The sequence below is a fragment of the Centroberyx affinis genome, unplaced genomic scaffold, assembly GCF_046629955.1.
Source record: "Centroberyx affinis isolate AG114_WGS23_722 - 3 ecotype Tasmania unplaced genomic scaffold, CSIRO-AGI_Caff_v1 ptg000899l_1, whole genome shotgun sequence".
NCBI lineage: Eukaryota > Metazoa > Chordata > Actinopteri > Beryciformes > Berycidae > Centroberyx > Centroberyx affinis.
Window position 1 is genome coordinate 279,117 of NW_027279485.1, and position 26,299 is coordinate 305,415.

The window sequence follows — 26,299 nt, forward strand, 5'->3', positions numbered from 1 at the left end:
AACTCGCTACTGCACGGTGCTGCTGTTGCGCTGTGCTGCTCTGTCTTGTCTGTCTGTGTGCTGTCAGTGTCTCTTCGCGCCGCAACGTTATCAGTTATGAATTTGTTTTCCACTGCGTGAGAAAATTGACATTGCGTGAGTCTCTCGGTCAATGCGTGAGAGTCTGCAGCCCTGCTCGGACTGCTAGTTGAGCCGAGTGTGTATGCAAATTAATCTATAGGCCGACATGCGTAACCGGTCAAAAATATTCTCGGTGGTTAACCAATTAACGGTTAACCATTGACATCCCTAGTTTTGATCATTTTGTTTTATGTGCAGCAAAAGATATGATTTCACCCCTTAGATATGCTTTCATGGCCTCCCACACAGTTTTAATAGAAACCTCTGGAGTGTTGTTGATACTTAAGAAGTTCTTTATTTGACCAGAGATATGTGTGAGAAAGCTCTCACCAGTAAGCAACAGAGGGTCTAGTCTCCAGTGCCTTCTGGTTGACTCAGAATTTGGGAAGGCCATTTGAAAAACAAGCAGTGCATGATCCGAAATAATGATGCTTTTGTAAGAGCAAGATTTAACATTTGAAATGGAGAGGTTCGCGATAAAAATAATAATCTATTCGTGTGTAGGTATGGTGAACATGGGAAAAAAAGGAGTATTTCCTCCCTGTAGGATACAGAAACTGCCAAGGATCCAAAAGACCAAACTTGGAGAGGAATAATTTAATATAAAAGCAGATTTGCTAAGAGTAGTGAGTTTGGGAGAGGAGCGGTCTAAAGTTGCATGCAAGAAACAATTAAGGTCCCCACCAAGAATTAGAGAGTGAGAATTGAGATCGGGAAGTTGGGAAAAAAATCTCTTAAAAAACTGCACATCATCAATATTGGAGGCATACACATTAGCGAGAATCACTGACTTGTAAAGTTTACGTGGAGAACATTCACTCACTTCCTATCTCCGCTATTTCCGCATTTATGAAAAGTTATCCCCATCATATAATGACTAAAACTGAATATATGATTAGACACAGAGAGCAAAAACCTTGTGCAATAACACAATAAGGTATCAAATACTGACACAATAAGGTATCAAATACTGAAAATGCGGTTCACATAGCCCCTTCAACTTCAATAACCCCCACCATGTAATAAAGCATCTCCGAGCTAAAAGAGTTATCAAATCAACAAAATTGGAGTGAAATGGGAAAACTGCCTGAACTGACAGCAATATGTAAGGCTATTCCAAAACTTTGGATTTAACCAGTGCTACCAACAATAAACAAAGTATGGCAACTAACTCTTAAGTTTAACAAACTTAACAGAACCCCTTTGGTAATTCGGCCACTGTGGTCAAATTATCATGTCCACACATAGCTCGGTAGCCACAGTTAGTTCGGATAGATCGCCAACCACTGGTAAACAATTACGATGATGGCGGTTCCAGTGGGCTCTTCTCAAGGTTATGGATGAGGCCTCCGAAACCGATCGCAACCATTTCTTCTCGCCGCTCAGGAGAGTGATGCACAGCCTCGCTGGGAAAAGAAGAGAAGGTCCGAGTCCTCTCTGATAAAGCTGGGCCATCACGTCCTTGTATTCACCCCGCTGCTTCAGGATGTCTGCACTGTAGTCCTCGTAGAAACAGATCTTATGGCCGTTGTATTCCAGATCTCCTCGTTTCCATGCCTCTCGCATTACCAAATCCTTGATCTGATAGCGATGGAAGCAAATGATGACAGGTCGTGGTTTGTTGCGGGGACCGGGTTTAGGAGGTCCCCGGGCTACGGTGGGCTCTGTCCAGCTCCGGGGGGGAAGGAAGTGTTTGCTCACCAAAAACATCCACAAGTAGCTGGGAGAAGAAAGTGGTGGGGCATGCGCCTTCCAACGACTCTGGTAAGCCCACTATGCGAATGTTTTGCCGCCTGCTTCGCCCCTCTAAGTCAGAGAGTTTAGATTTCAGCCACTTGTACAATCTTCATGAAGTCTTCATGCAGCAATGAGCATGTAGCCTCAAGTTGCTCAAACGTTGGCTAACTTCCTCCACATTGGAGTCGAGATCTGTTATACGCTGACCCTGGCCTGAGACAACAGTTTGGATCTTATCCAGTTTGGTGTCCAAATTTGCAAAGGAGGACTTAAAGTCATCAGCTAGAGCTGATCGGTGTTGTTCAAGAAGCACATATCTCCGTCATTGTTATGCTAGCTTCCCTGCTAACATTAGCTTGGTCAGCAGAGCTCAGTAATGACACGTCTTTTTTGGCTTGTTTCCCCAATTTGGACATGTTTCTGGTGAATTGATGTTGTAGCTGGAGGTTATGACACCGACAGTGGTCTTTGTAGAAAAGTATAGGTTTTAAAATTGAAAATAGCCATTTTTTGCGGGAGCTAGTGGATCACATGTCTACTCCATTCTTCGCCAACCGGACGTCTTGACATTATTATATATTTTTAGCCATTCCATAAGCAGGATCCAAAGGGAAATAGGTAGACACCTGTGGCTCTGACTGATGCTTCTTGTTTTAACACTTGGTGCGATGTGTTGATTGGTCTAGCAGCTGGCATTTAAAGCAACATTTCACTTTGGTACAACGTGTTAATATTTCATCACATTTACTTGTTACAGATTCACCACTGGCATTTCTTTTTTACTTGTAATTGGACAAATTCATGTCTTACAAGCAAGGAGTTTTGTTTATTTCTTTCCTTTTTTTATTTTTTTTGGGGGGGCAATCTGCTTTATTTGGTAGGTGTTGAAAGTATTTTCACTTGAAGAAATAACAACTGTATTTTGTTAGGAATAAAGAATAAAATACTCTGGGAATGTGGTAATCCAGAGGTCACACGAGGCCATGTGATGACTAACAAACTTGTACAGTTGTTAGATGCCTTTGCTGCAAATTTTCACACATTTTCTTGTTATTGGAATATGGCTTTCATGTTTTCATGCGAGCTACAACATCCCAGGAGGAGCACTAACTACTTTTAATTATGATTCATTTTCTTGCCAACAAATGAAACGGCAAACAGATGCTACAGAGTTTGTCATAACGCATGCACATTTCATATTTTGGATCAGCTAAGTCCAGGACTTCTGGGTGTTCAATTTCATCCTCAACTACAGTCCCCTTCCTCCCCTCATTAGATGAGTTTCAGCCATCATGCATGACATACACTCTCCATGAACCTGTTCAAGTCAAGTCCAAGCGTTGTTTGAAAGTGAAACTGTGTGTAGTATGGATTGCAATCCACACTGCAGGAGACAATAGCTTGCTAACAGAAAGTGTTAGTGGGCACAACGGTGTCAGCACTCATACATCTGAACAAAAACATCAAGAGAAATTTACAGGTCAGAGAGAGACAGAGAGAGTGAAAGAGAGAGAGAGAGAGAGAGAGAGAGAGAGCTTATTAAAGTAGACAACTTATTCAAAGCAACAGCCTCTCCTTTCTCCCCAGTCCTAATTGTGGAAAGAGATGTCACACTGTGATTGCTATTGGAAATTGAGACTCTCATCAGTCGATTCTCATCACTCTCCCATGGCTGATCAACGGCTGAATGGGAAGGTCTCATCAGATGCATGCTTATTTATTCTAGCGCTCAATTAACACATGCCAGCTACAACCTCCCGGGTGGTTTGTGATGAGTTGTGCTCATACAAACTCTGTGTCCTTCCCTTCCCTCCTATCCATCCATCCATCCATCCAAGAATCCTCATGTTCTCTTTAAATTTACACCTGAACTCAAAGAACCTAGAGACATGATTCCACTATGTATGTTGTCCTCTTTATTTCTTTTGTTTTAAAGAAAAATTACATTTGGTCAACACTTTTAAAGTGTCTTGAATAACCACAAAGAAAATCAAGTCTGTTACCCTGGTGCCATGCTCAACACATTGAGCTACATTGGACCACAAAAGAAAAGAGTAGATCACGTAAAGAAAATGAGACAAAGAAGTGAATTTGAATATCATATAGTATGTTGGAATAGACTGGAATGATTATCAGTAGTGTGAGTATTGGGACACAGGGCTACAGCTAGTCCAGTTTCTGCTGCCAAATCATCTACACAGTGATACGGATTTTACATTAAAAGACAAAGTGAGGTTGCAAAGAAAATATTGAGATGATAAAAAAAAAAAACGTACACCTGTACTTTGAATTTTGAAGAACTTGCCCACTGATGTTGTACCATTAATTATGAGCTTTTGATGCAGGCCCAAAAATCCATGACATGAATCTAAGTATCTCCACTCTGACCATGCATTAGATGTGCCTGAAGCTTTTTGAAACCCACTTTTAGCCAACAAACATAATTCTGCAACAACAGGTCGAACATGTATCAGGTGATACGATCTATTGTGTGTGAACAAAGAGACAAGGGGAAAAGAGTGGCAGGGTAGCTGTCCTGTTTCTGTCTGATCCCCACATCATAAGACTATGAGAATACTTTAATAAGCCGGAGTCCCAGGGCAAGATTAAATGGCTCATTTGGGTTCCAGGCTGAGAAAGTTTAAACCCACAATAAGAGAATATCAGACCTTATAACCAGTCCTGAAACTAATGTGTGCTGTGTGGATATTTCACTGAGACATAATGATATAAACCAATATCTACACAGCAGGCAAGCTGGGTTTCACCTCTTTTCTAAAGCTTGTTGTCAAATTCTGCTCCAGAACGAAGCTCCTCCCGGTCCATTCAGCAGCATTTTTTTAAACTAGCTCACTGTTTAACAGAGACCCTCACCGCCTCCCATTCCTGAACAAAATTGTCGAAATGGCGGAATCAATGAATCAAGCGAGTAAACTTGTTAAACTAGTTGTTAAACTTGCTACCTTCCTCTTCACTTGTCACTGTGGGACATGTAACCTTCAGCGGGAGAAAGATCTGTCAAAGCGAGACTGGTAACCAGTGACACCTTAGCTATTAGCCTTTATACACGGTGCTTTGCAATGTTTGTCCTTTGTAGGCCTCCGTAGTGCAGTGTTTTTGGTGTGCTTTGTTTACAAATGTTTTGTGTTTCCGTCGGCCTCTAGTTGTCAGAAAATTTAGCTTATTACAGCTTTAACAACCCCTGGGTTATGTTATCAACTGCAAGTGGTGTCTCTAATCAGCTGTTTATGCATGGCCAAATGAGCAAAGTCTCTTCATTCAAGACCTGTGACGATCAAGCATGAGAGAATTATCTAAAAAACTCAAACTGACCCAAGCCCAGACAGCAGGTTTGGGATTCAATCTGGTCCAGGCATAAAATCCAAATTGTTACCCTCACTTGATCTCTGTTTCTCAGTACACTACATTTTCAATTGCAGGCAGGGCCAATATTTCAATGCCAATTATTTGTTAAAAAAGGATTTATTACAAGAAAGGCATTTATGCCTAACAGATACTCTGGGCAAACTGCCAGCTCCAGCTCAGTCTATCTGCGAGATAACCAGACTTTCTGTTCGCTACTTGACTGTGTGAATGACTATTGCAAGGATGCCATTGACTTGACTACCATCAATAGAGGCAGTTTGAGGAAAATGTCTCCACTGCTAACCACACACACACACATACACACACACACACACACACACACACACACACACACATACACGCATGCACACACAGACACAAACACTGAGGGGATGATGGTGACAGCACATCTAAGAGATGGGAATGCAGCGACCTAGACAGAGTCTTAGTGGCAAACCATTATTTATTAATGGCCAAGTCTGATTCATACACAGTATTTGATGTAGAAGCAGCCTTGCTGCTTTGAGGGCATGATGGCTTTTCAGGCCGTGACTGAGCTGATACAGTGAGCGGTTTATCTGTGGGGTCAGAAGATGAGGACCGACACTTCTCTCTGCTGACGATTTTCTGTGTGCGTTCTGCTTTGTGGACACTCTGCCCTTTAGCTGGCTTATCTCAATATCTGCTGGCTGGCTAGTCAGGCTTTGTGTGTATGTGTGTGTGAGGGGTGGATGGCAGTGTTGGACTGGGTTAGATGGATGGAAGAATGCATAGCTAATCAGAATAATCCGTCTCTCTTCCTTCTTTCTTCTCTCTATTTCCTTCTCTCTTTCCCTCCCTCTCTCTTGCTCTGCTCATTGCTATGCAGGATGCAAAGAGCTGACCCTCAACATGCCACAGAACAAGGCTTATCCCCTCAGGGGTCGCGCTCTCCAATTTACTGCCTTTTCTCCCCCTCCCCTTCCCCGCTAACAGGCCTATATGGGGTTAGGGAGCTTCAGAATGGACCCGTAATTGAAAGGGAGTGGAGAATGTCGACTGCTTGTTTGTTGTCAGAGAACAAGGGCAGGATGAGAGGGCATCGGAGAGAGGGCGAGGGGTGAGGGACATTGGTGGGGAAAGAAGCGACTGCTTCAGTAGCCCGGCTCCTCTGCTGTCAGCATGGGGAGAAACCGCAGAAAAAGAGATTTGAGGAGCTGAAGTCGCTGTGGTTTCCCTCAGAATGTGTTTTATCCGAGAAAAAAAGAGATGGGGATCGTAAGTGAGAGAGGATGTACAGATGTAGTCCTTGTAGAAATCCCTGGTTTTACCTCATATATTGTATCCAACAGTATGCCAGTGTTGCACCATTCCTCTGAATTTCGTCTTTTCTTCTGCCATCAGAAATCGCAAGAAATGATGTGGCAACCAGCTGCTCAGAGATATGCTCAGAGTTTTATGTTACAATATGCTTTTTTAGTTTTGCTGTCTCTTTGCCGAAAAAAGCCTACAGTACTACAGCAGAATAGGTGATATAATGCACAATGGGAGTCTTCAACAATTACCACTGGCATGGCGAATGGATTAGTTAGATTAGCTAGATTAGAAAAAACCTGAAGAGTCAAGAAAAAGGCATGAATGTGGTACTTGGCAAAGTACAGATTTCAAAGTCCAAAAAAAAGGCTGAGCTGATAAATTATAAAAGGATGCATTAATCTTAGAATATTTTATGTAAAGCTCAAAAAGTACACACATGCATGCATGCACACAAGCCCACACAGGCATGCACACACACATGCAAGATGTCAACATATTGAATGACTCTTGAGACTGAAGGGTGATATTACATAATACATTTCTAAATTTCAGTGTGATGGTTTCTCTTGTGCAATCCAAGTATCATTCAACACATCATCTACTCTCAAATCTACTGGTAATCCTGTTTTTGTCAAGAGGAATTTGAGGATTCATATATAAAGGTTACTGTAGAACAAAATCGTGTTTTGGATTAAATGTCCAATGTGTGAGCAACATGTTTTCTTTTACACTGGGATACAGTATCATGCCTGGATTATCCCACTGGGATAAGCTTGCATCACAGTGGAGTGGTTTGGATAAACTGCTGTTTTTTGGCTGGAGAGATACTGTTGAACCTCTAATTAATAACATGTCTCTGACAGTAGCCCTGGAGATGTGTGACTTTGTGGAGATAGACAAACATGGTAATGTTTTTACCATGCATGTATTAGAAACACAGTTTCTAATACATGCATGTTCATTTATGTTGCTGAAACAAATAAACGCCAGGCCTGACTTATTGGAAGTCTATGTAACTTTAAGGCAAGAATGCTTAATTGTTATTTTTTTACTTTTTCTTTTTATTTATTTATCTTGTGTGTTTTTATTTCTTTTAATACTATTTTCTTACTTTCTCTTATCACTGTTATTTTCAATTACTTTTCTGTGATGCACATTGAGCTGCCTGTGCACGAAATGTGCTATAGTTTGACTCGACTTGTGGCATCATCATAAATAGCACATAAATAGCATTTTGGGATGGCTTTGTCATGCCCATCTCAAACACAGTAGTGTTGTTATGCTGGTAGCAAGAGGCTAACACCTCTGCTGGGTTATTTTGAGCCTCATGTAGCACAGATGTCAGTGTTCTCTGTGGCTTCTGTTGTGAGCGGTCAGTGGGAGAAATGTCATATAGGTCCAGAAAACTTGAACCTTCTATTTTGGCTGTGCAGAATGTTAAAGTTAAAGGGGAATGCCACTCAGTTTAAGAATTGTGTTACTCTTATGGCTCTTAAGGACAGTCCAATCAGTGTTTGTGAACATGAACAAGCTCCTCCATAGAATGAATTGACCTTAAAGGTGACTGTGCAAACACACAGTGAATCTTTCTGGGCTAGAGGACACACCTTATAGTTAAGCATAACATTATTATTAAATATAAACCAATTAGGTATAAAACCTCAAATGACCTGTTGTGTCCACAATAGAGTCTTTATTTCTTTATTTCTTTCTATGTTCATGAATGCTGATTGAACCTTTTGAACCCAGCAAATATCAGTTCTTAAATTGAGTGGTATTCCCTTTTAATCATTGTATGAATACACAGAACGTCTTCTCCCAACAGATGCACCCCCCCCCCCCCCCCCCAAGAAGCTTCTTTCCACCAGGGGGACTAGCCAATAAACACACGACTGACACATGGCTAATAAAAGCAGTAGAAAAATAAAAAAAGAGCAACAACAACAACAAAACAAACAAAGGAAGTAGCCCCAGAGTGCCAGCAAATATGGATTTGGAGAGGAGTACATGTATATCTGGTCCCCTGTTGTCAGTTTGCAGCCGTATCAGCTGGCTACTTACCTCCTTCTAATTCGGTAAAAGCTCAAATTGGGAAAGAGTCAAGGAGAGGGTAGGGGGAGAGAGAGACATTAGAGTTAGTCTTACACCACTGTAGCAGTAATGATAGTGTTTGCCCATGGCCAAACAGCTCTCTCCCTCTGTGTTAGCGGCAAAGCGAGGATAACGCAATAGCACAGAGAATTATTAGACAGCCTAGCAGTCTGCGTTCGAGTCAATTCTTTAGCCTTATTGCACACTGCAGGGGGGAAAGGAATGAGGGAAAAGAGAGAGAAAGAGGGAGGGAAAGAGATTTCAACAAGTAATACTGTATTACACGCATTAAAGGGTGACAGTAATTACTTACACTACTCACATTTAGACGATAAGACAGCAAAACACAAGCTGTGCGCCCTCTTCCTCCCTCTCTTCCTCCTTCATTCCTTCTCTTCCCTTCCTTCTTCTCCCCACTCCTCCCTCCCTTTCTCACCCGCCTCCCCTATTTATTTCCTCTCCTCCCTCCCTCTCTCCTCACCTCCCTCTCACTCCTCCTCCTTACCATCCTCTTTCCTTCCCTCTATTCTTCCCTCCCTTCTTCCAACAGATTCCATCTATTCCCCTCTCTCCCTTCCTCTTCTCCCTCCTTCTCTTCCCTTCACTTCCTCTCCTCTCCCCTTTTCTCTCCCTCTCCTTCCTTGGTGCCTTACCAGGACGGTGGCTGCCTGGGTAATGAGGATCAGTGTTGTTTTAAACATGAAATGGTGAGGGGCCCCGGCGGGGCGGAATCAATAAGAGCCATTACCTCTCCTCTCTAATGATGTAGCCACCCCACCTCCTCTCGCTCCACACACCGCCCCCTGTCTCAGCCCATTTCTCCCTGCTATCCGATATCGGATGCGAGGAGGTTATGAATTATCGAATCCCAAGGGCACTCCGCCTCGCTGCCAATTACCCCGTGAAAAATGACCCTCTCTTGTGTGTGCATGTGTACTTCTGTGTAGAGGGGTGTGTGTGTGTGTGTGTGGTGGTGGGGGGGTTTACATGGACCAGCTGGTTTTGCACACAGGTATGCCTCCTCTCTCTCTCTCTCTCTCTCTCTCTCTCTCTCTCTCTTTCTCCCGCTCTGTCTCTCCAATACACACACACACACACACACACACACACATCACAAACACTTACTCTTACTTACTTACTTATGGTTGTCCATTGTGACCGATGATGACCATTTTCTTCTTCGTTTATGGGTTTTTTGGAGGCTGTGTAGGCACACAGGTGACATGCATCAGCTCAAGAGGACCAGAGGATTTGTGCTGTTACTAGATGCTAGGTAAAGTATTATTTTGGAGGTGGTGGTGGTGTGTGTGTGTGTGTGTGTGTGTGTAACAATGTAACCCTGTCTGTTATTCATTTTTGCTCATTTTTGCTACCCTCTAGACTATTCATAATTTCTCTGACTTTTGCTTTCTCAAAGAAAATAAAACTGGCTAATAGTTCATATCGTCAAAATTGTTCTGAAAAAAGTGAAAGATGACGGCTGATGTGTCAAATCACACTCAAGCAAGGATCTGGAATGGCAAATTGGATAAATTGTGAATATCGCACAATACTATGATAATAGTATCATAATAATGTTTTCATAATAATGAAAATAAAACCTAAAAAATAACTTGTCAGTCTACATTGATTCATGTTTCCTACATATCATGAAGTTCAAATTCCTACTTTAAAGGAACAGTCAGTAATATTTTACAGGCTCATTACATAAAATAACTATATATCTATATATATATATATCAGCGGGGGTTCGCAAGTATTGATCAATGCCAGTCATTCCACTGTTAACTCAATGGCTGCTGAGACTTCAAGCTTTCTAAACAAGCAGCCCAGCCCATACTCTATATCTATTCTTCACACTCCCAGGCAGTTCAATATACGGCCAAGCTCTGCCCCATGAACTACCCCCTTGCATTCGGAATTTCTTTCAGTTTCATTTGCACAACCATGGAAGAACGTACAGCGACCAAACGATCGGTTTTGCGAGACACGTCTGCAACGAAAAACCTAAAAAGCCTCATTCTAAAGCCAAAAAGGCCAATGACAAAGCTGCTCCAACACATTGCTGTAGCATTTCAAATGTGGAGGGAGCTTAAGACTCTGAAAAACTTCAAGACCGGTACAGAGTTGACCTTACATTTGTTGTACAGGCAAGCAACCTATGATGTAGCTAACGTTAGCCGCACAAGCTAGTTAGCTAACATTTCTTGTTGATACAACATAGCAAACGATAGCCCACCACAGCTTCACTGCGCATAAACAAATATCTGTCAAGCAATATGTTCACAAACAACCTGTTGCTAGTAAGCAGCTAAAGCAGAGGTTCCCAAACCGAGGGGCGTGCCCCCTGGGGGGGAACAGAGGAACGACATTCCTATGGAGTGGACTCCGCGGCGGATTGCAGATTTTTCCGCCGCGGGTAGTCGCGCAAAGAGTTGAAAATAGTTCAACTTGAGCGGATAAGATCCGCACGGAATGCGTCACTGCTCCACTTCATTTCTGCCACTTTTTACAGGGGGAGGCGGGTTGCGGGTCGCGGATTTTAGGTGGAAACCTGTCCGCAATGTGAACGCAGCCGACAATGCGACCACAGCGACAGATAAAAAGGTAAAGTAAGGAAGTATGATGAGACAGTAAGCCCACATCAGTCATTGTTTGATATGTAGGATTTGTTTTTTTCTTGCACACTAATTCAGTTTGAGAGCACCTGCTGTTAAAAGTGGGGAAATCTAAGTTGTTGCGCTGTTCCTAAGTTCAATGTAAAAAATTTGAAGTTAATTATCTCCGCCAGTGAGGTTATGTTTTCAGTGCCGTTTGTCTGTTAGCAGGATTACGGAAAAACTACTGGCCCCATTTTCATGAAACTTCGTGGAAGGGTGTAGCATGGGCCAAGGAAGAACCCATTAAATGTTGGAAGGGGGGGGGGGTGGGGGGCTGTAAATTTTCCTATATCATAAAAGGGGGCCTGACAGAAAAGTTTTGGAACCACTGAGCTAAAGGGTTTTGGCTAAAGTTGGTTAGCTTTAGCTGCAGCAGCTGCCATGTTGATAGCCCACTCTGATTCAGTCTTGGTAATTAGCAACATATTTATATGATCCAAAAAACATTGAATAAAAAACTGTATCATTATTGGTCCAACTCAAAAAAGTGCTAAGATGCAAAAGAGCTCATTAGTCTATGCACCATGATGCTTTTTTAGCCTGAGCATGGTTCAAAGGATATTCCTACATCTTTTCGTATGGTTAATGTATTTGTGTCTCATTCCCCCAAACTAATCAAGTTTTGTGTGTTTTGACAAGAGAAGTACAGTACATCTGACTGATGGCAGTCTTTAATCTGTCTAAGGGTTTCAGGATTTCCTCAACCTCTTTAGCATCCTCTGCTCTCCTCCCTCATCTGTTTATCGACGTGTCGAGTTGTCAGATTCAGACGCCAATGACCAGCTTACATCTCCTTTCAATGGAGTTATGTCTCTTTTCTTTTGCCCACTCTCTCTGCCACACACACACACACACACACAATGAAATTATCTCCAGTCTCCAGTGTATCTTTTCTGTCCATTTGGCTGTTTTTATGTGGGGAAGTACTTGGTGTTGATGTACAGCACTTTGAGCTCTGATAGAATTACACTGATGGGAACATCAATTAGAGAGCATGGTACCAGAAAATTTAACCGAGCACCTCCGATCACATTACAGTCTGTAGGGCTCTGATGGGCTGCCAAAACAAGTGCCTGGGCCTCAGCTGGAGAGATACTACAGGTTTTCATGGCATATTGTTTGTGATAAGCTTACAGTAATGCCAGGATAGAAAATAAACATTTTGGTTTTGCTTAAACCTACAATACTGAAAACGCAGGTTTGTTTTACTCCAATGATTTCATACATTACCAATGAAAAACACATTTTTACAGCCCCAAAATGCAAAAATAAACTAAATAAAACTCAATCAATCACAATATTTTTGTGTGTCAACTTTTCAACAACTTACTATAACCTTCTTCAGCTGCTTCCTTTACTTTGGCAGTTGATCACTCTACATGATCCCCACCTGTAATCATAAGTGGGGAAATTGAAAAACTGAACCTTGGTCACTGTCTAGAAAAGAGGTTATTAAAAGTTTTCAGTTCAGAGCACAAAGTGGAAAACAATGTTTTACCTTGAAACTTAAATATTTTCATTTTAAGGCATTTAAGGCATTAATGTCACCAGAGACAGACCTGCACTTAAAAAAAGCATCACAAAAAAACAAAACAAACAGACAAACAAAAAAAGAAACAACTGTAGACTAATTCAATATTGGACTAACTGAACATTCCTGACTCCTGTTTGTGAATGCTAATACATACAGTCTCTACAAATACAGCCTAAATACAGTCTGTCATTTAATGGTCCATCTCCATATTTTCCTCCTTTCATAAGTAAAACTTTCTTTCAATGGACTGAACAACTCTGTGTGTTTTGCTCTGATTGGCGTTAACAAGTACGTATATACCAGGGGTCGGCAACCTTTTTGATATGAAGTGCCGTTTTTACATTTTCTTGTTAATCAGTGTGCCATATCGACATTAAGGTTAACATTAAGTTTAATTATGACTCCACATCAAAATGTAAATCTCCAACGGATCTGTAATTTTATTCCATCCATATAGGCAACGTGCATAGCAACATTTTTAAAAAACATTTTTCTCCCATAATCAGGACATTGCAATTATATATGAGAGCACTATACAAGAAGGCTGCCATCCTTATGAAATCATCTACATCTGAGTTGAAATCATTAACCCTAACAACCTTCTACCAATCTTGTTCATCAGCAATAAACTTAACAAATAGTTGTTTTTTTTACCCCCTGTGGTTACAAATTATATGCACAGTTCTCATTTCAGCATACTGTTTTCAATGACATTCCCTCATTTACAAAGTGTTCCAATGGCAGCAAATGGAGAATGGAGAATTAAGTCTAACAAACAGAAATATGAGCACTATACAAGAATGCTGCCATCCTTATGAAAACATCCACATCTGAGATGAAAAAAAGAGACCGGGACAAAGAGCTCCATTATGCAAAGCCATGTGTGCTACAAATAAACAGATGCCTACCAGTCAATGTGATCCCTGGCCCTGCTTTCCTTTGCTGAGGTCCATTATCTGGGGGTCGTACTTAGTCACTTTAAGTTGCACACAAGCTTCTGAGTGGTCAGTTGTCAAACAACTGCGGGAGGGGCTGAGCACGCCCTTCATGTGCAAAAGAAACATCTGCTCACAGAGATATGTTGACCCGAAGACTGTCAGCAAAGCCAATGCAATGTTCCTGAGACAGCTAAACTTCTCCGGTAGAGATGTCCAGCAGGTGACGATGCAAGTTCCGTGATCACGCACAGCTGTGGTTTCCAGCTGTTTCCGTAGCTCTGCAAACTTTGTCACCCACAGCGTTGAACTCTTCAGCTCAATCAGCTGCATTGTCATGTCCTGTGTATCCAGCCAGTCCATCAGAGATAAATCCAGTTCATGTCCATCAAAGCTATCGGGTTTGATCAAGAAAGCGAACATGGGTCCATACTTCTGAAATTCTCGAAATCGTGTTGTGAACTCCGACTCAAGCCCGCTGATGTATTTGCATATTTCAGTGGTGCTGATGCTGTGCTGCGTGGACAGCTCCTTCAAGTGTCTGAAGTAGCGGAAAGTGGAGGTAGCAACGTCACTTGAAAAAATTGCCAGCTTTCCAACAAAAGCCGCCCATGTGTCGTACATGTCCAAAACAGTTTGCCCTGCACCTTGCAGTTGGAGATTGAGCTCGTTGAGGTGTCCAGTAATATCTGAGCAGGGACTGGAACTGTCGGTGTGTCAGAGCAGATCGATTAACTATGAAATTAACAACCTTCACCACTGTAGCCATGACCGCATTAAGATCTGAATTTGACATCTTTGCACAGAGGTTTTCTTGGTGTATTATGCAGTGGAGTTTCATGATGGGGTGACCGACTTATTCCTCAATTAATGTGACCGCTCCCCTCTGTTTCCCGACCATGGCGGGGGCGCCATCTGTTGTCACTGCAAAAATCTTACTAATGTCAATCCCTTGCTCCTCAAAATGCTCCATAAAAACTTTGCCCGAACTTTAGCTTTCTTAGCTAGTGGACCTGCCATCGTCTACCGAGCCCCCTCCGGCAGCGTTATTTTTTTTCACACCCACATTCTGCCAAGAAGGCAACGAGTACTAGCCAATCAGAGGCAGAGTAGGGCGGGTCTTTGCGGAATGCGGGTGGGGAAAAAAATCAATCAAACTACTGTAAATAACAGGCCGCACAACTACCAATGGCTGTGAAAGAGGTAATTTGGCATGCGGATGAGAGGGCACTTCAACATTTCCAAAAAACTCTCTTGCACAATTATTGCTAGTGTGCCATTGGTTAAGCTACCATGTGCCAATGGTGGCACGCGTGCCTAAGGTTGCCGACCCGTGGTATATACAGTACAAGGTGATTTCAAGGAAGATTGTTGTGAATCACTGATCTCATCTCCAGCTTCCAGCTGTGTGAGCACAGAAATGTTGAGATGCGTGAAGAATTTGAAACTGTGTATCTCTGGGCCAGGCTTAGGGAAATTTACACAAGATGATTTTTGGACCAATGAGGCATCAAAGAGATCATCCCAGACTGTCTCTTTAATCTGGAAGTCTGACAAACTCACTCAGCTGTTTGAAATGCTTTCCTTTATGAGATTCAGGAGTGCACTTTTCAATTGTCTTAATTCGAAGCTGAATACCGCTTTCAAAAAAGTTTCTCATTGGTCACAGGTAAGGACTTGAAAGTGTGAGAGCGCAGGGAGACTCACTGCAACAGGATGTTATTAAGAGTTATTATTAGTCCTTGGTGGCATAAATGACGCACATAGCATAAGCGAAGAGATAAAATAATTAACATAATATGAAATGGGCCTGAAGCCTCTCAGTGTGTGGTAGAATACCTTACTGTAAATTGTTATATGGCATCTACAGCTAATAGGCATGCAAGTATAATTAATGTGTCACTCTGGTCATGCAGCTCCTTCAAGTTACTAAGAGCTGGGTAAGGTAGTGCATGTGCAGTGCTGTCAAATTAGTGAATTTGGCAAGTGGAGTATTTTGGTGAGCCTTTTGTCTCTGTTCACTTCTCTATTGGCTCACTTCACCTCTTTATTGCTTTTCTAAGAAGCCTTATGAAATTCAAAACAGCATGGTGTCCATATAGTGGGAAGAATGTGTGTGTGTATATCTGTGTGTTTGTGTGTGTCTGTGTGGCTGTCACCCAAGGTTGTTCCTACAACATGTTGCCTTTTAAGATGCATTGCCTTAAGCAGTGATGATGCGCTCTCAGCAAGGCATGCCAAGACTACTGGCTGTAGCCCAAGATGAGCGAGGAAAGAGAGGATGGAAAGAAGGAGACCGATATTTGAGCCAGATTCTGTGATTTTGTTTATTCTGAATAAAAGATTAATTTGAATGGAGAGCGGTAAGTAATTATTGAGTGCCTCGACTGTTTAGGAATGTTGGATGAAAACCCAGAATGCTTAGAGACCATTCTTGCCTAGCATTTCATGAAAAAGTGTACAAAAGTGACCAATATGCTAGATAGACAAAATTTGCTTAACATTTTCCTCTTCACAGAATTTTGTCAATGATCATTATGTTTCAGTTGAATAACAAAACATTTTTTCTAAGCGATGAGGAACACTGTAGCTTCTGGTTGCGATGGTGAAGTGTTCATGGAACTCAGAATGACAAATAGATTCATTTTTCATTCCTTTTGATGCTCCAAACCTCAACAATATCTGCGTCTCCAAAATAAGTCAGTTGGGGTGATGTGTTACTCTCTTGTGGGATTAATTGATCTTGCCTGTTTCAACGGAATTAATGGCATTGGGTATGTCTGAAAAGCTCACAGTTCATGCTATTTAGTAGGCATGTAGAGTATCCTAGCACAGAACACTTTGAAGTTTACTGCTAGAGCCATCGGTAGCCTACAGATTAGAGGAGTGGGCTTGTGACTGGAGGGTTGCTGGCAGAGGTGTGACCAGGTCAACTCTGCTCGAGTCCCTGCTCTCTGCTCGAGTCCCTATTCTCTGCTCGAGTCCCTATTCTCTGCTCGAGAACATTCTGTTTTCCTGTTGTCAGAGATGTAAGCTACCTGTGACCTGCAGACTGGGATAAGAAACAAAAAACAAGGTTTCCATGCTCTGCCCATAAACGTCACATCTCGGCAACTTGAGGATCATAGAAAAACCCGACTTTCCCTGTCATATTTACCCCCTAGTTTATATCGTTCATGAGTTCAGGCTTTTTTTCAAGTGTCAAACAAAATTCGACCTCGTAGAAAGCCCGTCTGTAACCCTGGTGTTGCATATTTGTATGCTGCAAAACGCTTGGCATTTTCTACTGTAAAGTCTTTGAAAGCAAAAGACCCAACATTGATATTAAATTAATATATGAATCCACGATCAGTCAAACACACAGGCGTACCTTCAGGCTCAGCGTACCCAATCAGGAAGGAGAATCGTGTTTCACAACCCCGCTCCTCCATTGCTTGCAGAGCTGTATCCTCAGTGTGGTATCCATGGGAACACTGCTGGACTGCCCTTTTGGCACACTTTGGCTGTAACGGCATTTTCAACAAGATCTTTTGTCAAGACTTTAGAGACGTTTACAAGTCATCAAAGTACGAGTCATAGTCCAGTCCCAAGTCACCAGAACTCAAATCAAGTCTCAGGTAATTCTCCTTATACATCAAGTCAAGTTTCAAGCAATTAAAATCAAAAGTCTAACTTGGGTTCATCGTTGTTGATTCTAATCTCAGATCAGATAGGAAAATTAGCAGCAAAACAGAATGAGAAATGCTCTCCCCAGCCTCAACGACTATCCGGGTGCCCTTGAGCAAAGCACTTAGTGTATGTGTGTGTGTGTGTGTGTGTGTGTGTGTGTGTGTGTGTGTGTGTGTGTGTGTGTGTGTGTGTGTGTGTGTGTGTGTGTGTGTGTGTGTGCGCGCGCGCGCGCGCGCGAAAAGCACTACTGAAAAACAGTGTGTGCGCTCAGTCAACCTCCCATGGTTAAAAAAGGTTACAAAATAGTATTTAAGTCCCAGAAAAATGAATCAACTGCAGAAAAGACCACACAGTAATTAACTACAGGAGATGATTAATTCATAAGTCCTTTAGGAAATTCTTATATTATCATACAGCCATCTGATGAAAAACAACACAGCACAAAACACAGGCTGCACAATTCTCGCATATGATGTCAGCAAAAATACAAAGACTAAAACGTAATTGACAGATGAATGAAAGATTAGATGCAATATAGGTTAGGCAGACTATATTTAAGAGACAGCAGGGAAATATAAACTATTTATATACCCAATGAGGTAAATGGTTTATGAGGGTGCAAGATGTTAATGTTGCATTATGTTTTCAGATTATCATGTTGTTAATTTAAATGCATTACTACTGCATTGTCTTTCGTAAATAATAGGCAATATGAACTTTCCAACATACCCATTGTCCTGAAACTGCAAAATCCACCCACTCAGTACTCCAAGCAGGCTAAAGCAAACATTAACCAAAAAGATTTTCATCTGTAATTGATGCCCAAGGTTAAAATATGATTTTATTTCTTTCTCACACATAATTATTCAAGTAGGCATAACTGGCCACATAACAATGAATTGTAAAAAAAAAAACACTCTGAAATTGGACAACTTCATCTCTCTCTGCCTGTGACTCTATCACAGACATTTACTGGCACACATGCAACTGTTTCGCAGCAAAATGTTGTTGTTGTTGCATTACTGTTTGTATTGTGTTTTCTGTTTCCTCCTGCAAATTACTAACCTTACTGTCTTGTCTCCTTGTTCTTCTTATCTCCCCTTTACCCCAATTCCCCATCAAGAGGCATTTTCCTCTTAATTGGCTTCCCTATTGTTAAATAAATGTTCAACAGGACAAGTGCTGAGAAACTCATTTCTGGCTGCTGCATTGTATGAAAAAAGGCAATGAAACATTTTTTTCTGAGCAATTCAAAGACAGATTGCTTGCTGCACTCTGATACTTAGCAGCGCTGCCTGATATTATATGTGTATGTTTCATTGCATCAAACAGTAAAGAGATACTTTATGATAAAGCAACATATCTCACAGACAGGGCAGATATAGGCTACAAGGGCCCTTTACACGTGACACTGATTTGAAACGCACACACACACACACACCAGGGGGTGAGGTGAGATGAGGTAAAACACGCCCCCTTGTGGTCGCCTTGGGAAGTAAAAACCCGCCGGCCGAACTCTCCGTGGGAAACTGATGGAGAAGTGAGAGAGAGAAGTGAGTGAGAGAGAAAGAGTGTGTGTGTGTGTGTGTGTGTGTGTGTGTGTGTGTGTGTGTGTGTGTGTGTATGAGAGACAGAGAGAGAGAGAGAGAGAGCATCAGTCAGTCCATTTTCTTACATTGTCGCCATCTCATGCTTTCATAAATAATTGGTCCAAAGGGACGGGAGGATGGTGAGAGCTCCTCAATTATAAGACTTGCGGAGCGCCTTTCGCTCTTAATTGGCACCGACGAGTGGTGGCACCACAGTCGCCGAATTCAACCAAAGAGTCCACAAAACAGAACAACACAAAACCCACTGAATCCCCCTTCGGCTCTCAAAGACATCCTGTGGCGCCCCAGGCTTTCTAGACCGAGGCGAGCCCAGGCGTGTTGCCCCGCCGAAACCTATTAAACAGCACAGAGTGTGTGAGAGAGTGGGAAACCGCGAGGAAAGGAGACAGAGAGGGAGAGAGGGGGTGTTATTCTTCTGACAACCTGTTCAGTGTGGAGAGCTGGTAAGGCTTGAGCGCGCCTATGTATAAGCCTCAGCCCCCCCCCCTCCCCTCCCCTCCCCATCTTCTCTCTCTCTCTCTCTCTCTCTCTCTCTCTCTCTCTCTCTCTCTCTCTCTCTCTCTCTCTCTCTCCACAGACTGGGGCGGTCGTTCTCAGTCTGCGCACATATTCCACTTGGCCAGCATCACTTGGAGTCCACAGACACAGCGCTGATTGAATGAGCGGAGGGGAGCTCATTTTCAGAGCGCATGACTGTGTAATAGGGGCTTCACTAGACTGTCACCGGTCAGAGAGAGAGGGGCCAGTAAAGCCATTTCAACAACGCTGCAAGAGTAAATAACCCACAAAGAAGAGACGGGGGGTGTAGGATTTTGTTCAACTACCCTTGCTGTCGTTTTCCAAAGTGGGAAGTGCTTTTGTTTGATTTGCATCTGTGAGAAGAGGGACTTTGTGGATACGAGGAGCGGTGCGCCCCGGAAAGGAATCCGCTGCGCGCTTCTCTGTGCGTAAAATAAAAGTTACAGCCGCGGAGATTTTTTTTTTTTTTTTAGAGATCTCTGGGAGCCCAGCAAACTCCCGATTTTCCTCCTCGGGGATTAAATAGCTGATACTGGACGCCCACTTGAGGAGGATATATAACTTTTCAACACATTTGTGGTTGTGGTTAGGCACGGAGTCTCGTTGGTCTCGCGGAGAGCGGAGGAATCCTCTTCGCTGAGCCGGGAGGGCTCCGCGCAGCGCCGGGCAGGAGGCTGACCCAAAGGACGCGGCACCTCGGAGAAAAGGTAGACACGCGGCCAAGATTAGACCACCTGCCTCCCGCGCACACCATTTGTATTAGATTGCAGTTGGAATAGTTGCCAAAAAAACCCCACTGATTTATTTAGTCTCGCATCCCGTGTTAATTTTTGTGTCCGTTTAAGAATCAAACGCCCTTCAAGTTGTACGAATAATTAAAAACATACTGTGTGTCCACATTTGCAGACTATATTTAATATACTCTGCTCTACATCTCAGTATCAAAGTTGGCCACCCAAAATTACCGATGTTCAACAAGATGGCCCATCGGTGACACCCAAATTTTGGGTCTAATAACCCACCTTTCTTTCAGTTTGTAGCTATCAATGATGCCAGTTAATGTGCCATCATGTATTGATCCTTGTAATAGCCTATCAAATTATATCTTCAATAGCCCATTAGCCAATATCTCTTTTGTTTCCCTTTAGCTTCCTCCAGGAAATAGACCATACCGATCTACAAGACTACATTGCAATATTGAGACTCGTGCAGCACATATGCAGTCTATTAACTCACATTGCACAGTAATGAAACTTTTATCAAGGCGCGCTCTGTAAAATGCATCGTGACAATGCTACCGACTTGTAAATGCGAAATAAAGCTGCTATTTAAAATGATTTGGACGTCTGGAGAAACGGTCACATTTGGAGGGAAGTCAGACAAGAGGCTCGATTAGCCGCTAATTGACTTAAGTTGCTTTTCAGACTTGCTGCACGTTTACTACAGGTTGTGAAATGGCACTAATGTATCGTGCAGAGAAATAACCAGAGCCTCCAACCACACATTTGTGTCACAAGGCAAGTTATCCTAACGAAAAAAAGAGGCACAGTAATCCTATGGTAAATTTGGATGGATCCTAGGCTATATAAATATCACAGCAAATCAAATATCTACAGTACAGGAATATAATGATACCTATCATAGGATATGGTCAATATTCACTGTTGACTAAGGCTTCCACTGAGAGTTCCTGTAGGAATATTATAGAAATATTTTAAGGATTTTTCGTTGAGGTAAGCGAAGGGAGGCGGCGGGGGGAGCAGGGTGGGTGGTGTATGTGTGCGCGCGTATGTGTGTGAGGGGGGGTCTCAAGTGCATGACCCCACATGTTGTACCTTAATCCTCGATTAGTATTGTAGTCTAATCCGTAGTTTTGTCCTGTCCTGTCATTACCTGCCCCGTTGCTTTTAGAAGTGAAGAGAGAACATAGTCACCTAAACATCCGATAAGTGCGCCGGACCAGTCCCGTCAATCTCCAATTCTGTACAGCACGCAGCCTTGGTTGTAAGCTTCCCATAATCCACGATTTGTGATTGAATTACCCTACCTTTAACTTGAATGAAGCGATGTAGGCTACGCAGCGGGGGCGAAATTGCTTTGTAATATTATTTTCCTGGCTTAGGGGGTCGAGGGAGACATAGCCGAACATGAAAAAAGCGATTGAAACACACCCAGAGGCTTAGTACCTATTCTCCCCTTTTGATAACAATCACTCAGCTGTCGCCTCTTGTTTGTCACATGAATCTGCAGGCTGGTCCCTGTGAGCCCTGTCTTCACCTCTCTCTCTCTCTCTCTCTCTCTCTCTCTCCATAGGTTATGACGGAACTGAGTTGAACATGGAGCTTTTCTGGATTTTGTTATTTTCTATTGTCCATCCTTATGCCCGGGGCCAAGGAGTTTACGGTAAGAACGCGATATTTCCAATTCAAAAGCTGCACAATTCTTGTTCTTATTCTTTACAAAGCTACTTTATAAGTGCAAGTTGACTGAGCTCCATTTGTCTTATTCAGCAATGATCTTAATTAGCTCAATTATTACCCTATAACAGCCTTAATTAAACGCCTCTCCATGCAGCATTGTCTGCATTTCAGTTAGCCAGCAGTAGTAATAAGAGTCACTGTAATAACTGGCATTTAAACTACAGCGAGAATAGCTTTAGGGAGATCAGCTGCAAAATTAACTTGAAAGGGAGACACTATATTGCTTACAGATCCCAGGAGGTGGCTGGGAAGACATACAGAGATGTAGTGGGCTGACAAATCTTTATGGTGAAAAGTCAGAGTGCATCATACCCTATATCAAAATGATGTAAGTTATAGAAGGTCTTATAAGGGGAAAAGTGAATGTCACTGATGGGAGGTCATAGTTTAATTTTCCTCTACATCACCTGGATATGTGCACACAGGCTCAAAAATATACAAAACACTTCTGAAGAAGCAGGGAAGACTCGCGGGAAGTCTCTAAAAAGTGGACTGTCAGGTGAAAAAGGATCGTCACAGTGTGTTTTGGAGGATAACAGGGAGATTTGTCCCTTCTTAACACCGACTGACTGCACTACTGAGGCTCAGTTTCTTCAGCTACAGGCGCTTGGCCAGATATGCATCCTGTCGCTTCGGGCAAGGCAAACACACAAACTGATCTGTCAACTTTGATATTTTGATTTTGATGTTTTAAGACATGTGACAGCCATTGAAAACAAGGTCTGTTTAGCCACAGCAGTGTAGTGCGCTGTCATAAGCAATCCTGCAACCTGCCGTCATACAGAGAACTGCTGACAAGCTGTCATTTGCTGAAGCATATAGGCTTACGTTCAGCATATACTAGCCTTCATACTAACTAACCTGGCCTCTCCCACTATAATACAGTATACTGCACTGGATGTGCATAATATCCTCAGTATAGACTTTAACCAACTAACTTGACAGTTCCCCCTAAATCTTTACCTTTATTATGTATGTGTATTGCGTTTCCTTTGGGGCTACCAGTAAACCTTGACAAACAATATCAATTCATTTTTTTCAAATTCTGTTGCCCGTATTCGTCTGACCCTCAGTCCCTAGACAAAGCAGTGGCTACGTGCGTTACCATGGTGCTGGATGAGACCATGCACTACAGACTGGGATCTGTGGAGGTTATTTCTATTTTCCACCTTCTGCTCCGCTCAAGGAAATGTCAAAAATAGCCTTACAATGAAAAAAGGATGCACTTGAGTTTAATCCTTGTTTGGGATCATTTTTGACCGCAAACGTGCAGGTGTAGGCGATACCAGAGAGTTTTGATTCAACCCAGGACCTGAAGGCTTCCATTCCAAAAAGGAGATATAACTATTTTGGATAGCACAATGTTATATTCATTCCTCAGTATTTCCGGCATCCAAATATTTCGATCCTTTGGAATGTAATGGTCTAAAGATATCTAAGCTATTCAAAAATTGCGAGTTTGTCCTCTATGCCAGTGATCATTTTGCAGGAGTGCGTGTCAGTTGTTTCAAGAGGTTGACACCTCATGATGGAATGACTCTCCAAATCTAGTTATGGTGTCCTGCAGGAGTCTCACATTTCCAGTTTGCTTTTGTTCATTTCCTTATTTTGTTTATTTTTTTAGTTTGTTCAGTGAAAAGAACAACTATTTTGATTTATTTTAAGTTGATAATTTCATTCAGTGTTGTGGAATTGTGGCCTTAGGGGCAACGGGAGCCTTCCAGTCCGTGCTCAGGGAAGAAAAGTCCTAAGGCCAGAACAGGCCAGCGTTCACAAGCCCCAGACTCCCAGGTGGCTCGTGCGGCGTTGGTGCTCAGCTGTGTGTACCTGCTTAGCAACTGTCTCGTTGAGGTGAATCATCACCACTAAAAAGAGTCATTCAGAAAGAACAAATCGGTTGAGAATTGCACATCACTAAACAACAGGAGTAGGGAAGATTGGGAAAAGCGCCAACTAGTTTGGCACGCTCGCTCGCTGTGTATGCAGATATGCATAAAATGGTTTCCCTCACTTTGGAGTTGTTTAGCACTTGCTCTCGGAGACAGATGCGACTCACTATCCGTCGGGAGCTGAACGGTGTAAGCGTGCCTGATTGATGTTAGCACTTTGGACGGCTGTGACGTTCATTTAGCCTTCTCTGGAGTTTGTGTGTGTGTGTGTGTGTGTGTGTGTGCATTTTGTGAGCTCATGCCTGCAAGTCTGTGTGTGCGTGTGCGTACGTATGTGTGAGGTCATGTGCGCAAATGTGTGCGTACATATGTGTGTGAGCTCATGCCTGCACGTCTGTGTGTTTCTGTGTGTGATGTGTTTGTGTGGCATTGTCACACTTTGTTTCCCACTGCTACAGCTTGCTGGCTCAGCAGGGACTCATGGATCAGTCACTGTTTCTCTTGCAGCAGTGTGGTCTATTGATTGTACTTCTGAGTATTTTGATAGGTTGTCAGAAAGCTTGTAACACCTGTCCATCAAAACGCAATTGGGTACAAGTGATGGACAAACAGGTGCACTAAGGAGAGGCTATGCTATAAAGGAAAAAAGCAGTACCGGTGCACCATGTATTTTTCTCAGTAAGCTTTACTAGTGTAACTTTTTTTTAGATCATTTTAAGGCTGTTCTACTTTATTTGATAGTATTTAATGGAGAGTGACGGGAAAGGCAGGAGAGAGCGGGTATGACATGCGACTAACTCCTTCCCCAGAGAGGCTCTGGCTTCATCACTGACTACTCTGGTTGTGGTCTTATGTGGATAAGCTCTTTATATGCATCTTCATATAGTGATCACAAATATCCCTGCGTGCATATCATTTTCAAGATTCTCATAATATGGATATAATCCAGAGTATTACACACTTGATATGGCATTAACATATGCCAACTCTTAGCATACTTAAGGATTTGGGGATGTTCTGAAAATTTCAAGACAGTCTTATGCGATTCTCTGCCTGAATGCTTCAACAGCTGCAACATCACAGCGGAAATGCCAACACAGTGTACCAGAGGAGCGGTTCTCCATCTTTTTAAATCACACTCGGTGAAGCAACAGAATTCACAGGGACTTCAAATTATTGATTGCTTGACAAAGTCACACAAAACCATTAGCTGCTAAATGGGGCCCAAATTGCATTAGCTTGGAACATAATGCTTGATTATGTGCTTGTTAAGGTGAAATCTAATAAATTTAAATCAACGATTTTGCGTGACAGTGGTTTTAACATGTGAGCGAGCGTGGAAGTGGAACGGGCTCGCCAATGGCCATAGAAACAAAGCACTAAAAGAGACGGAGCCACTTCAACGCAGAGATTGGAAAAGTTTAATATGCTTAAATTGCTCACAGATACTTTGAAGATGTTGCCCAAGGAAGAATGAAAGACTCATTGCTGCTACTTCTTTTTTATTTGCAGTCTGCACATGTAGCCGAATTCTGAGTTCATGTTTGCTTCGCAGCGCTTTTATGCATATACCCAACATTGGAGCAGCATCTTATGGCAGACCTTAACTCTCTCTGCAGCCCACTAACTTGCCATGCCACATGGATTGAAAGCCAGTGACCTAGAAATAGATAGTTCCAGGTTTACTGGCCTGGCCACTGGCTCCCCTGTGATTTTAACTCTTCCTCTCCCCACATCAGCACTTTTTGTTTGTGTCTCTTTTATGTCTCTTGCCGCTGAGTTTATTTTGGATGCTGAATATTGCCCTTTTCTAATAAGCATCCATAATTTATTGGTGGCTCTGAGGCAATGAAGGAAGAGAGGGGAGGGAAGGGGAGGGGAGGGGAGAGGAAGAGACTGAAGCATTCGCTAGCAATGATAATCTTTTACCTCCTGCAATCTGACACCTTCCTCCTACTCTTTGGCTTCTTTGCTTTATTTTTCTGTTTTTCTTTTATACACACAGATGCAAAGGTACACAGACACAGAGACACACACACACGCACACACACGCACACACACACACACACACACACACACACAGCTCTTTCTCCTTTAAAGATTGCGCTCTCATGTGTTATCAATGTCAGCGATTGTTGACTGACCTTTCCTTTCCTTTCCTTTCCTTCTGTATTATTTTTAATTAAAGTCTTTGGAAGATTATCAGAGGTGCTCAAACAACAAAAAAGGAGAGGGAGAGAGAGAGAGGGTGAGAAGGAGAGAGGGAGAGCTTGAGACAGATAGATAGATCGAGACAGATAGAGAGAGAGAGAGTCAGAACTCTTTGTACCACACTCTTCTGGAGGAACACTGCATACTGGGTGAGACCCTATTAATTAGGAACTATACAAAAG